This window comes from Sminthopsis crassicaudata, chromosome 1 (assembly GCF_048593235.1).
Source record: "Sminthopsis crassicaudata isolate SCR6 chromosome 1, ASM4859323v1, whole genome shotgun sequence".
Taxonomy (NCBI): domain Eukaryota; kingdom Metazoa; phylum Chordata; class Mammalia; order Dasyuromorphia; family Dasyuridae; genus Sminthopsis; species Sminthopsis crassicaudata.
This window is the reverse complement of record NC_133617.1, coordinates 18,379,497-18,391,658: the sequence shown is the minus strand read 5'-3', so window position 1 is coordinate 18,391,658 and position 12,162 is coordinate 18,379,497. Positions and strand designations below refer to the sequence as shown.

The following is a 12,162-nucleotide window of genomic DNA, read 5'->3' as shown; positions in this document are numbered from 1 at the left end:
CAAAGAGAGGGAATACAAGTACCAGGACGCCTCGCTCCGTCGTGCTGGTCATTCTCGACCCGGCGTGGCCGCAGTGCACCTTGGGAGTGGTAGTCCTCGTGGCGTCGGCTTGCTTGAGGTGTGGAGGTCCGAGCTGGAGAGCCGCCCTACTGGTCTTTGAATTTTGCCGCGAAAAGAACGCGTGGCGGCCTCTGGCCCCGCCCCTCCCGGGACGCGGCGGCGCGTCACCCTGGTAACCGCCTCTCGGCCGCAGCCGATTGGCTGTCCCCGAGGAGGAGGGTGGGGGGCGAGCCTCGGCGACCGCGGCTGGGGCTCGCGCTTGTCAGTCGGGCGGGAGCAGAGCTGCGGAGCGGAGGCCGGCCGGCTGCAAGCGCCGCGGCAGCTCGGTCGGAGACTGGGGGAAGGGTGGGCGGGCCGGCCGGCCGGCTGGCTCGCGCTCTCGCAGCTTCTCAGGCGGAGCCGGACCGGTCCGGACCGGGAAGACCTGTTCCTCGACCGCCCGCGAGGGTCGTGGAGCCGGCGGTGCGAGGCTGCGGAGCCCGCCGGGAGCCCCGCGCGCCACCCGGGGCCATGGGCTCGTGAGATCCGGCGCACGCCGCTGCTTCTGCCGCTGCGCGGAGCGAAGAGCCCAGGAGCCGCAGGAGTAGGGGAAGCCGGGGAGCAGCTCGCGGGGACCTTCAGCCCGGAGGCAGCCTCGGAGCCGCCGCTCGCCTGCTCCTCCCTCCGTCCCTCCCCTCCCCCACCCGCATCCTCCGGGGCCCAGAGGGAGAGAGAGAGGAGGGGCGCCGGCCGAACCGGAGCCGCCGCCGCCGCGGCCATCGCCCGCGCGCCCCTCGCGTGCCCGCCGGAGCCGCCTCACACCGGAGCGGGCCCTGCTGCGGCGGCCCCCGCGGGGCCCGGGAGGAAGCAACAAAGAGCCGGGCGCCCGGGCCGCGCCGATGAGCCGGGCCGGCTGCGCCGCTGCGGAGACGGGAGCCCCCGGCGGCCGCCCGGAGGCGCGGAGCTAACTAAGTCCGCCCCGCCGGCTGGACTGGGCCCGGGGCCAGGCAGCGCCCGAGGAAGGAGCGGCCAGAGCGGCGGCCCCTCTGCCGGCCGGCCGGGCCGGGATGCAGCCGGGAGTCCGCGGCCAGCCGGCCCGCAGCAGCAGCAGCAGGAAGGGCTCCCCGGGCCCTCGCACCCCCCGCTAAGCCGGAGCCCCGCGGCCGGCCGGCCCCGGGCGTGCGTGCGCTCCGAGCCCCGCGGCCGGCCGCTTCCGACGTGGCGGCCGCTGCTCCGAAGCCTCCGCCCGGATTGCCTCGTGCGGCCGTTCGCGGCTCATGGCTCAGCCCCGGACAGCAGCCAGTCTCCGCTGAGCCCGGCTCCATCCGGCGACGACGCCTCGGACAGACACGGTAAATCCGGGGAGATGGAGGGAGGGGCCGGGGAGGGGAGCAACAGCCAGGTGGGGCGCCCCCTCTTCTGAGCCCCCTCGAGGGGAGACGGGCAGAGCAAAAGAACGAGCCTCCTCTCGGGGTGCTGACAGCCTTGGGCATGAGCGTTTGGGGGGCACCAGCTCGGGGGTGAGCTCCGGGCGCTGACCCCGCCGGAGGACAGGACGACTCGCCTGCCCTCCTTAAGAGTCCGGGGAACTTGCCGGGACGGGGCAGGCGCCTCTCCCCGAGCCTGCTCTTTCGTGTCCTGGAGGGGGACGTAGCTGCGGCTGAAAGGAACGGGTTGCGTGGTGATCCTGCCGGCCTCCACCGGGGCTGGGCGACCCCTCCATCTCCCTGTTCCGCCCCAGGGAGAGGAGAGCTAGCCCATTCCCCCCCGAATTTGGGGCCCCACGCTCCTTTGGGGGGAATGAATGGCAAGGGGCGTTAAGAGCCTATAGAATTAGGGGATTCTGGAAGCGAGAGAGAGCGAGAGAGCGAGAGAGAGAGAGAGGTGCTGAGGCTGCATTTCTCAGCCACACCGCCCCCCAACCCCAGCCATCAAACAAAGGTCCCCGGGCCGAGGCAATCCTGGAACCCTGAAAGCTAGAACGCCAGCTCCTCCAAAGTCCGTGTGCGGGGTGGAGTGCAAGCCGGGGAGTCGGGGTGATTCTGCCCCCTCCCCCCGCATCCAAGCTGCTGTTAAGCAGGGGCTCCTCCGGCTCCGGTGAAACCAGAATGGGGCGTGGGGACACAGGGAATGCAGGTGGGAGGCAGCACAGGTGCAGCGCTGGGGTAGGTGGTTGACATCTGGTGGGGGAAGAGGGGGGAGGAGCCCCAAGGCGGGGAGGGGGCGAGAGGTGGCTGCGTGCACCACCCCCACCAGCGCTTCTACCATCCCGATTCTACGACAGTCCCCCCCACCCCCAGCCAATTTGGGGGGGGGGTTCTTTTTTCCTTTTTTTTTTTTTTTTTTTTTTTTTCCCTTTAATTAAAGTTCGTCCTCCTGACCCGGCTAGACTTTATCTAATTGTATATCCAGGATCCTGAGGTTTCCGCTGCGGTGTGACGTCACAGGCAGCGGTTGTGACGTCACAGAGTGTTGCCTGGGCGACGCAGCTTGACAGATCCGACCTGGCGGGGGCAGGGAGGCAGGCTTGAAAGCCGGACACCGGGGGTGGGAGAGAAAGACCTTCCGTGCCTGGGAGGAGGAGGAGGAGGAGGAGGAGGACGGCGCAGGGCTCAGGAGGCTGAGCTGACCTAAATCTGCCGAGAGCTTTGGCAGGCAGAGGGGCAGGCGCCCCAGTCTCGGAGCTGATCTCTCAGCCCCCACCTCGGCACGTTAAGCTCAGGGCTTTGCCCGGGGGGCGGGCAGGGGGATCAGCCCGGATTGCCTTCCCGGCGGTGAGTGCTGCGGCCTTCTGCCAGACCGGACTTCGGCCGATATAGAATCTCTAACCAGCGGCGGGCTGAGGGCTCTGCCTTGTTCTGGATCTGTTCTTCGGAGGGTGAGGTGCCGGGCCGGGGAGGCCTTCATCGCAGCATGGTAGATCCGCGAGGGTTCTGGGAGATCATCTGTCAGGAGACTAGACCCTACCCCCCCCAAGTCCAATTCTGGGGAAATGACTTGCCCACTGTCACACCACTAAGACCGAGGCAGAACCAGGAGTAAGCTTTTTCCATCCCCCTCCCCACTCACTTTAGGACCCGAGGCAGCGAAAGGGCTTGGGCCTCTTGCCCAGGTTCCTTGCTGGCATGTGGATTCCCCAGCCGTGGCGGGGGACCTTGGCGGCCATCGGCTCCTACCTGCCCCCTTTCTGATGAGAAGGGATTCTAACCCAAGGTCAAAGGTAGCAAGACTCCCAGGAATCTGAGTAGACCCAGTGGCAGTTAGGATTCTGGAGAGGTCTGAGTTTGAATCCTGCCTCAGAAACTTGTCACTTTTTGGTCTTATTTCGGCTCCAGGAGGCGCGTTAAGGATTCCTGGCGTGGGGTTGGGGTGAGGGTGGGGAACTTCAGAAAGATTTGAAGGGCTCTTTCTGGTTCTGTGATTGAAAATGTTAATGGGGGAAAAATAGGCAGAGAATCCACAGCAAAGTTGGACTGGCCCACCACTTACACTCATGACTTGGTTCTTAGACCAAGATAAACAAGGATCAAATGGGAGAGTGAGCCAAGCTCTTCAACTGTTGTCAACCAACAAGCATTTATTAAGCACTTACTGTGTTCTGGGCCCAGTGCTAAGTGCCGGACTCTATCCAGATGTCATGTTTACATGGAGAAGATGGATTATGTTAAAGTTGGCAGCCATAGAACTTGGGGAACCTCTTTCCTTAGATATTTCTCAAGGCTGGGAAAACTGGGGCTGTTCCTTGGATTTTTAATGGACAGGATCAACCTTCCTTTCTCACCAAGGGACATCTAAGGCAGGGGGTTTTATTATAGAGTTGAGCATGGGGATCTGAAGTTGCCTCTTTGTCAGCCAGTTCCTTCAAGAATCCCAAGGAAATGCTTGTTTCGTGTCCGAAAGCAGTGGCCAGACCCACGTGTCTCCACATTTACTGGTTAAAAAGGGGTTTTCCTGAGAGCACAGTGTAGTGCCCATGAAGGAAGAGCAGCAATAGGTGGGGGCTCCGTGATCTCTTAAGAATTAGGTCTCTATAAAAGTGGGTCTGCTAGAAAGGGGCCGAGATCTTGAAAGGGGACTTTTCCTTTGGAGAGGAGCTTTCCCCCCAGCTCCCCAAGTAGCTTTCAGAGCAGAGAGCCTTGATCTAGCTCCCCTAACCACCTCCAAGCTCCATGAAACTGTAGGTTTCCCATTTCTAGAAAAAGATTAGGGATCCTGTGGAACAGCAACATTAGGGAAAGAGGGAGAGAATCAAGATTAAAAAGAAAATAGCCCCGATCTCGAAGAACTTGCATTTCCCCCCAGAAAATCCTCCTAATTTAAGGAGTCAATACAGTGTGGTTGGGGGCTAGCCATTGCATCTTCCCACGGAAGGTAGCAGGGCCCAGGGGAGCCAGGCTAGCCAGCTCCCTCAGGCCCCACCCAGGCCACTGTTTGGATTCCCCTTCTCGGTGGCAGCTTTGCTGAGTTTTGAAACAAACTTGCCGTCATTCGCCAGGCAGGCAGGCGAGGCAGGCAGGCAGCCCCCAGAGCTGTTCAGAGAAATGTAAAAACAGGAGCAAAGCAGTTGGAGTCTCTCTGTTGCATATTTACATTTTCACCAGCCAAGTCGGAGGGGGGAAAAGCTGGCAGTTTCAGGCATTCCCTTCTGTTTCTGCAGCTCTCTTGTTACTTGGAGAATTGTGCCAGGAAGGGGGGGGGTATGGAAAGAATACCTCTGCCCACTGGCACCCCCAGAGTCCCTAATGTCATCAGAGAGCACATTACATACATTATCCCACTAGATCCTCTCTCCAACCGGGTGTGGTGGGGAGCACAAAGTGTTAGCGCTCCGTACTTTCTGTGTGGAACGCAGGCCCACAAAGATATCCCTGAAGTAATAGAGAAATCACCTCCTTGGGAGTCAGAGGGCCTGGGTTCAAAGTCCTGCCCAGAAACTCAGTAGTGGTGAGCCTCAGTTTCCCGGATGATTCATCAGGATCTAAATTCTGTGTTTCCGTATCATCAGTCTCCCCATCCCGGCCAAGGCCATAGGATCATAGGTTGTGAGTCGAAAAGGATCCCCGAAGCTATTTTGTTAAATGCTCATTTTACAGATAGGGAAACTGAGGTCAGGGAGGTTGTAATAAACCCATGTCACAGGCCCATGAAATGAACAGGCAGGACTAGACCCCTGCTTCCCTGCCTTAGAAACAGTACTTTTCCAGCTGTACAAGGCAATCAGTGACAGGAACCAGAGTTCATAGTTAGGACACTTGTGAAGTCCTTCATGGAGGTTCTCTGTGCAATGAGAGGGGAGGATGGGAGCATCCTGGCTTCTCACCCAGATCCCCAAAGAGATTTCCAGCCTCTTGTATTCTCTGTCTCCCTTTATCTCTGTCCCTGTTTCTCTCCCCCCACATATGTGTGTGTACATATACAACACAGACCCACAGAGCCATTCAGTAGGAGAGTTTCATGACCGACTTTGCCTTTACAAGAGAAGGAGGGGAAGGGCTTTGTCTGTTATTAGTTGGTGTACTGGAAAAATCCATTTGATTGAGACATGGGTTCAAATGTTCCACTTGTACTGCCTTTGTGGCCTTGGGCCTCCTATAAAAGGGAGGGGATTGGTTCCACTGGATCCAGGGTCCATGGCAGCTCTTAACTCTCTTGTTTCCCTTGGGAGAGAACCCGAGATGCTCTTGTTATTTCATTCCTAGAGGTGGTTGTGGATTGGGGGGAGGGCCCTGGGAATTCAGGGAATAAGAGGATAGCCTCCTTCCCCTCTTCCTTTCAACCAGAAAGGGCAGCAGCAAATTGCCTTTTGGCCACTAGCCCCGGGAACTGGCAAAGGACCCTTGTAGGTTCTCGATCCCTGCCTATTGGGGCTTCCCCCAGAGCTACCCTGCTTAGGGGTCACGTCGGAGCGTCTCTCCCAGGAGCCCCTCCTCCTGCCCAAGGTGTGGGTGGCCGGCCCCGAGGCAAGGGTTAGGGAGATCCCGAGAGAGCTGATGTGTGGACTGTTGGCCAGACTTCAGGGCTCCTGGGGACCAGGTGTCTGGCGAGGGCAGAGGGAAGGGTTGGGGGGGAGCTCTCGCAACTTGCCCCGACGGTTCCGGCTTGCTGTTTACTTGTATGTTCCGTGCCAGTTGGGTGCAGTTCTTAGTCCCTTGGGTGACTGGCTCTTCAGGGTATTGTGCTCAGATGCACATCTTAGACACAGGTGCTTAGAACAAAGAATCAATAGACATTAAAATGAAAGTTTAATTGAATGGAATTTAGAGCCCAAAGGGACCTTAGAATGAGAAATATCAGGACCAGGAGGAGCTGAGAACACAAAATGTTCCAGCTGGGAGGGTCCTTGGAAATCAGCTTTTGTTGATCTAACATGTAACAATGTGTACGTTCCCTTTTTACACACACACACACACACACACACACACACACACACACACACCCTTAAGGCAGGAACTGTTTCAACTTTTTGGTCCATGTACCCCCAGGACTTAACACAGTACCTGGCACATAATAGGAGCCTAATAAATGTTTGAGGAACGAATGCCGGACAAATAAATAAAGCCTTTCATTTTCCAGATAAGGAAACTGAAGCCCATTCACAAACCAAAAGAGTAAGGGTCTTCCAAATCCTCTCCCCCCCCCCCCAGCAGTATATTCCCGGCATCCCCCTCGGCCCCCCAAGCCCGTTTTCCCAGCGTGATCGCATGCCTGTGAGCACTCGTCCATTTGCATGCTGCTGCTTGCTGGGCCCTTCTCCTAATCCCCACCGGGCTCCATCTCCCAGAAAGCCCCAGCCCTCCGAGTGCCGGGTTCCTCTGGAGCCCCAGGTGTCGGGAGCTCTGGGAGAAAAGTCGGGATGAAAATGGTAAGCCGCCTTCCTGTTCCCTGTCTTTGCATTCCTCAAAAAAGCTAATATTCATGAAAGGTAATTCAATCAAACTGTGATTCCTATCAGCTAATGCAGCCGAGCTGGCTGGGGCGAGGGAGGGGGGAGGCAGCCACACAAAAGCCCTGTTTTATTACCTCCTGCCTGCCTGAGAATTGCTTTTCTCCCTCGAGTGAGCCGGCTAAAGCTGGCTTTATTATGTTAACCTATTTGCGTGTCAAGAGCTATTGTGTTTCCCTTTATCTGTGTTTGTATTTGGATGCAAGGGAAAAAGGGATGAGGCGAGAATGGATGGCTGGTCACCGCTCTGCTCTCTGGGCCCCTGATTGGTTGCTAAGTGATTTGCTTCCAGGGTAATCACTTTTATCTCAGAAGGATGTCTTGTATAATTATAAGCTACTGACATCTTTTGAAATCTGCCTAATGGCTGTTTTAGTTTGTAGGGGGGAGGGGAGGGGGAGAGAGGGGGCTTTGTGGCGGGGAGGGGGCGCCGATCGGTGAATGGGCGGGCGGCCACCCTCGGCCCAGCTTGGCCACAGACTGCCCCCCTTCTGCCTGGTCTTCCTTCCTCTGGAGGGCCCTGCCATGCTGGGGAGCCATTTAACACTCATCTGTAAACCTAAATCTGGGAAGAACAGCCACTCTCCTACTCAAGAAGAATCCGTGGCTCCCCATTGCTTCTGGGACCAATTCTTAGGCTTACTACCTATGTGACCTCAGGCAGGCCAAGACTCTCCATGCAGTTTAAAGTGAAGGGCCAGTGGATAGAGCACCAGCCCTGAATTCAGGAGGACCCGAGTTCAAATCTGGTCTCAGACACTTAACACTTCCTAGCTGTGTGACCCTGGGCAAGTCACTTAACCCCAGCCTCAGGAAAAAAAAATAGTGAAGGGCTGGAGTACATGGCCTTGGAGGTTCCTTTTTGTTCTAGATCCACAATCCTGTGGCCTCAGTGTTCTCATCTGTAAAGGGGGTGGGGGGTGGTTTGACCCGATGGCGCTCAGAGATATCGGTCTTCCTGTTCTGGATTATTGACCTGACTCTTCATGAGAGGACACAAATATACAAAGGGAAAGAGAGCAGGGGAAGGGCCCGCTACCTGCCGGGAGGAGGCTCGGGAGGCTTGGGCTCTGCGTATTTGGAGAAGCCGTCGTGAAAGGGAGCCGGGAGCAGTGTGGAGGGGGGCCACAAAGGAAGGTGGGAGCCGGGTGAGAAAGGGCTCTGCAGGCCAAATGGCCCGCTCTGCATTTGATCCTGGAGCCGGAGGAAGGAAGCCGGAGCGGTGAGGTGCTCCCCGGGGGCTGATGGTTTGGACAGCTGCGGGGAGGAGGAGCCGCCGGCTGTGGGGAGAAAGTGCAAACTTCTTTGTTTGGCTCCCGGAGCCCCGGGCGACGGGCTGATCCCTCGTCACTGCCCTCCGGCCACACGGTCTGCCCCGCTTGGAGGCGCCCCTCTCCTTCCCTCCCCGGAGCCTTGAGGTTCGTTTTGGTCTAGATCCTGGATACCTGTTGTGTCCCGGCCGGAGAACGAGGCTCTTTGACTTTCTCGGCCTTGTCCCGGGATCCTTATTGCCCGGCGCGGCACCGAGTGGGCGCTGAAAAGCTTAACGACTGAGTGAAGCTAGAACCGAGGCGGGCGGGACCCCCCGGTGCGGGATTCTGGGTTCTGAGTGTTCTGGCTCCGAGGGGGAGACTCCTGTTCTATTCCAGCTGTCACTCACCCGCCGTAGGATCCGGCCCAGTAACCGCTCCTCGGGGACTGTGTCCTCACCTGTGAGAAAGGGACAGCCCACCTGTGGCCCCGGGTGAGCCGGATCACGTGTACGCAAGGCTGCCTCCACAGCTGTTTCATGCGCAGCGCAGCGCCAGGCGGCCAGATCTACCCGTTTGTTATACAAAGTGTGTGTACATGTAACATACAGATATATACCCCAGCGTGTACATGTTTAAGTATTGTGGATATTTTGTATACGGGCATTCATGTTACATATAGTGTCTGTGTATGTGTACTGCACATGGTAGATATCTGTATTTGTTATACAAAGTGTATGTATATATACACACAGTATACATGTATAAGTGCTGTGTATATTTTGTATATATTTATGCTATCTATAGTATATGTGTATGTGTACTGCACATGGTCTATATGTATATTTGTTATACAAAGTGTATGTACATATACACATACACAGATATTCACCCACATGCACAGAGTATACATGTATAAGTGCTGTGTATACTTTGCATACATTTATGCTATCTATAGTATATGTGTATGTGTACTGCACATGGTCTATATGTATATTTGTTATACAAAGTATATGTACATATACACAGATATACACACATGCATACAGAATGTATAAGTGCTGTGTATATTTTGTATACATGCATTTCTGCTATATATAGTGTATGTGTATTGCACATGGTAGATATGCATATTTGTTATACAAGTGTATGTACATATACACATACACAGATAATCACCCACATGCACACAGAGTATAGATGTATAAGTGCTGTGTATATTCTGTATATATGCATTTATGCTACATGTGTAGTGTATGTGTACTGCACGTGGTGTATAGGTATGTTATACAAAGTGTGTGTACATATGCACATACACAGATATACACACAGTTTATATGCATATATATATGTGTGTGTATACACACATATATACTACATATATTGGGAATATATGTGGTATATATATACTATATGTAATACATATGTATTGTATATAGTATATGTGTATATAATCTGTATGTAGCATATGTGTCTATATACAATAAAGTGTACATATACACACATGCCTAGACATACACACATAGCACATGTGTATATGTGCTGCATAATGTGTGACATGTATGTTGTGTATACCATGTGTGTATTGTACTGTGTGTAGTATCTGTGTATATGTACTGTATGTGGTCTGTGTGTCTATATATGTATATATACATACGCAGACACGTGTGCTCGTTGTGTACATGTATGGCACTATGCTGTGTATATTGTATGTAGAGAGAGAGAGAGAGAGAGTATAGTGAGTATGTATATTTGCATATACATACATACCCAGACACACACATTTCTAGGTTCTCACTGCACCGACTTTTCTAACAAAATCCTGTAGAAGAGAGCGTCCCTGTTGTTGGATAGATGACAAGGCTGGGGTTAAGAGAAGGTTAAGTGACTGGCCCCGCAGCCCCCAAGGTGGGCCCTTGGGAAGGGGGGCTGCTTTGGAAGCAGAAGCCCCTGTCCCCTCTGAGCTCTGTCCTGGGGGAGTCTTGCTTTCCTCTGTGAGTGGGATAGATGGGAAGTCTTTCCCAGCATCCCTTCCAGCTCAAATAGTCTCTGCTGATCCCCTCAACCCCAAGATGATCTCCCTGTAGCTGGGCCCTGAGGGACCCAAGGTAGGCCGAGCAGCCAGGGCAGAGAACGGGCACATGCTGCCACTCCATAGACGAGTTACAAGCAACTGTTCCTGTCTTGGCTCCTCCAAAGCTGCCGCCTCCCAACCCCCAACCAGCTCCCTAAGGAGGAACCCCAAATGCTAAGGAGGGTGCTTCTTGACCACCCCTTCTCACTCTCTGCTTTCACCTTGGGCAGGGGAAGGTAGACCCAGCCTTCAGGCCCTGCAAGTGCCTCCTTCCCCTTGCTTCCTCCAAACCTCCTGGTCCTTCTCCCGTTCCTATTTCCGCCCCAGTTCCTCAGGTTCCAGCCTCTGAATCCTCTGAATCATTTCTGTCTCCCTCTCATCCAGCCGGGGAGAATGCAGATTCCACAGACGTGGGAGTCACTCCCCAGCTCCAAGAGCACCAGCGATTCCTTCTAGGACAGAAGGCCCTGCACAGCCTGCTGCAGCCCTCTTGTCCCTTCCTCCTGATTTGGCCCAGCAGCTTTGGGGCTGTTCTTTCCTCCCAGGCTCCCCCACTTACATCATAAATACTTCCCAGCTTCCCACTCGCCCCCAGACCCCCCTCCTCTCCAGGGCCCTTCCTGTTCCTCCCAGGAGAAGCCCCAGCCCCGTGCTGAAAACCCCCAGCCCTTAATCGAGAAATCATTTCCCCTCTCCTGGAGCTGGAAGGGATCCTCTATCTTACTTTACAGCAGAAGAGACAACCTCCTAGTGCTTCCATTAGCCTACAGGCATTTTTAAAGCACTTACCACAGGCCCAGTGAGCTGGACCCTTATCCAAGGCAGCCCTGATGGTAAGTAATGACAGCAGGGATCTGAACCCGGCGGCCCCTTCTCTTGGAGCTCTTGTCGGATGGGTCTCACCATCCCCAAACAACTGCCTGCCTCCCAGTCCTTCTCTGATGCCTCCTCTGAGCCCCTTAGAGCTTAGACATGTCCTGAGCCCAGCCTGGACGAGTACTGAGCCCAGCTTAGACATGTCCTGAGCCCAGCCTGGACGAGTACTGAGCCCAGCTTAGACGTGTCTTGAGCCCAGCTTGGACGAGTACTGAGCCCAGCCTGGACGTGTCCTGAGCCCAGCCTGGACATGTCCCTCACAGAGCCTAGGATGGGGGCCAGAAGTGTACCCATTTACGGCGTAAAGTTCCTCCTTCGTACTTCCCATCCCAGTCTTTAAAGCATCAGCTCCCCCCAGGCCGAGGGACACTACTTCATTTCTGGGTCCCTTGCTGGGCATTCACACATTGTAAATTGGCCATTGGTCCCTTCTGTCAAACCAGGAGGGTCCAGCTCTGATATGAGGCTCTCAAGAACTCAGGAAATAGCTTTGAGTGAGTGAAGGATTTCCGTGGGAATGAAGGATTTCCTTCGGTGGCCACTCGGTGCTCTGCAGGTCTCTGAAATTATTCTAAGGCCTGGTCCCCAGCTGTCAAGCAACTTTCAACCACCAGCCACCCAAGACAGTGTGGAGTGCTTGTTTTAATTGAGATCATTATTCAGACTGGACTTCTTCAGAGAAGGAGGCCGTGAAGGGCCGAGTGAGTCAGGAAGGTTTCTGGGAGGAAAGGGGCTCTTGGTTTTAAGTAAATTAGACCAGCTGGGGCTATTCTGGGAGAAGTGGACTTTGCAAGTGCCTTCTCCCCCATTTGTCAAAGCAGAGGGGGAAGGGCAGAAAGAGAAACAGAACAGAGAGAAGGAAGAAAGGAATCAAAAAGAGACAGAGAGAAATGAGACAGAAGAGGGAGACCGTAATGAAGAGAGCAAAAGAGGAATGAGAGAGTAGGGGGAGAGAGAGAAAAGGGGGAAAAAGAGGGAAA

General features: G+C 55.0%; 1 protein-coding gene across 1 annotated transcript in view; it reads left to right on the top strand.

The window, feature by feature from the left end:
- The first annotated feature begins 336 nt into the window (after positions 1-336).
- FAM222A (family with sequence similarity 222 member A) overlaps positions 337-12,162 on the top strand; it is a 69,113-nt gene continuing 57,287 nt past the window's right edge. Inside the window, exon 1 of the mRNA XM_074295401.1 lies at positions 337-1,391. The gene's annotated coding sequence lies outside the window, so the exon portion shown is untranslated. The remainder of the gene's footprint in view (positions 1,392-12,162) is intronic.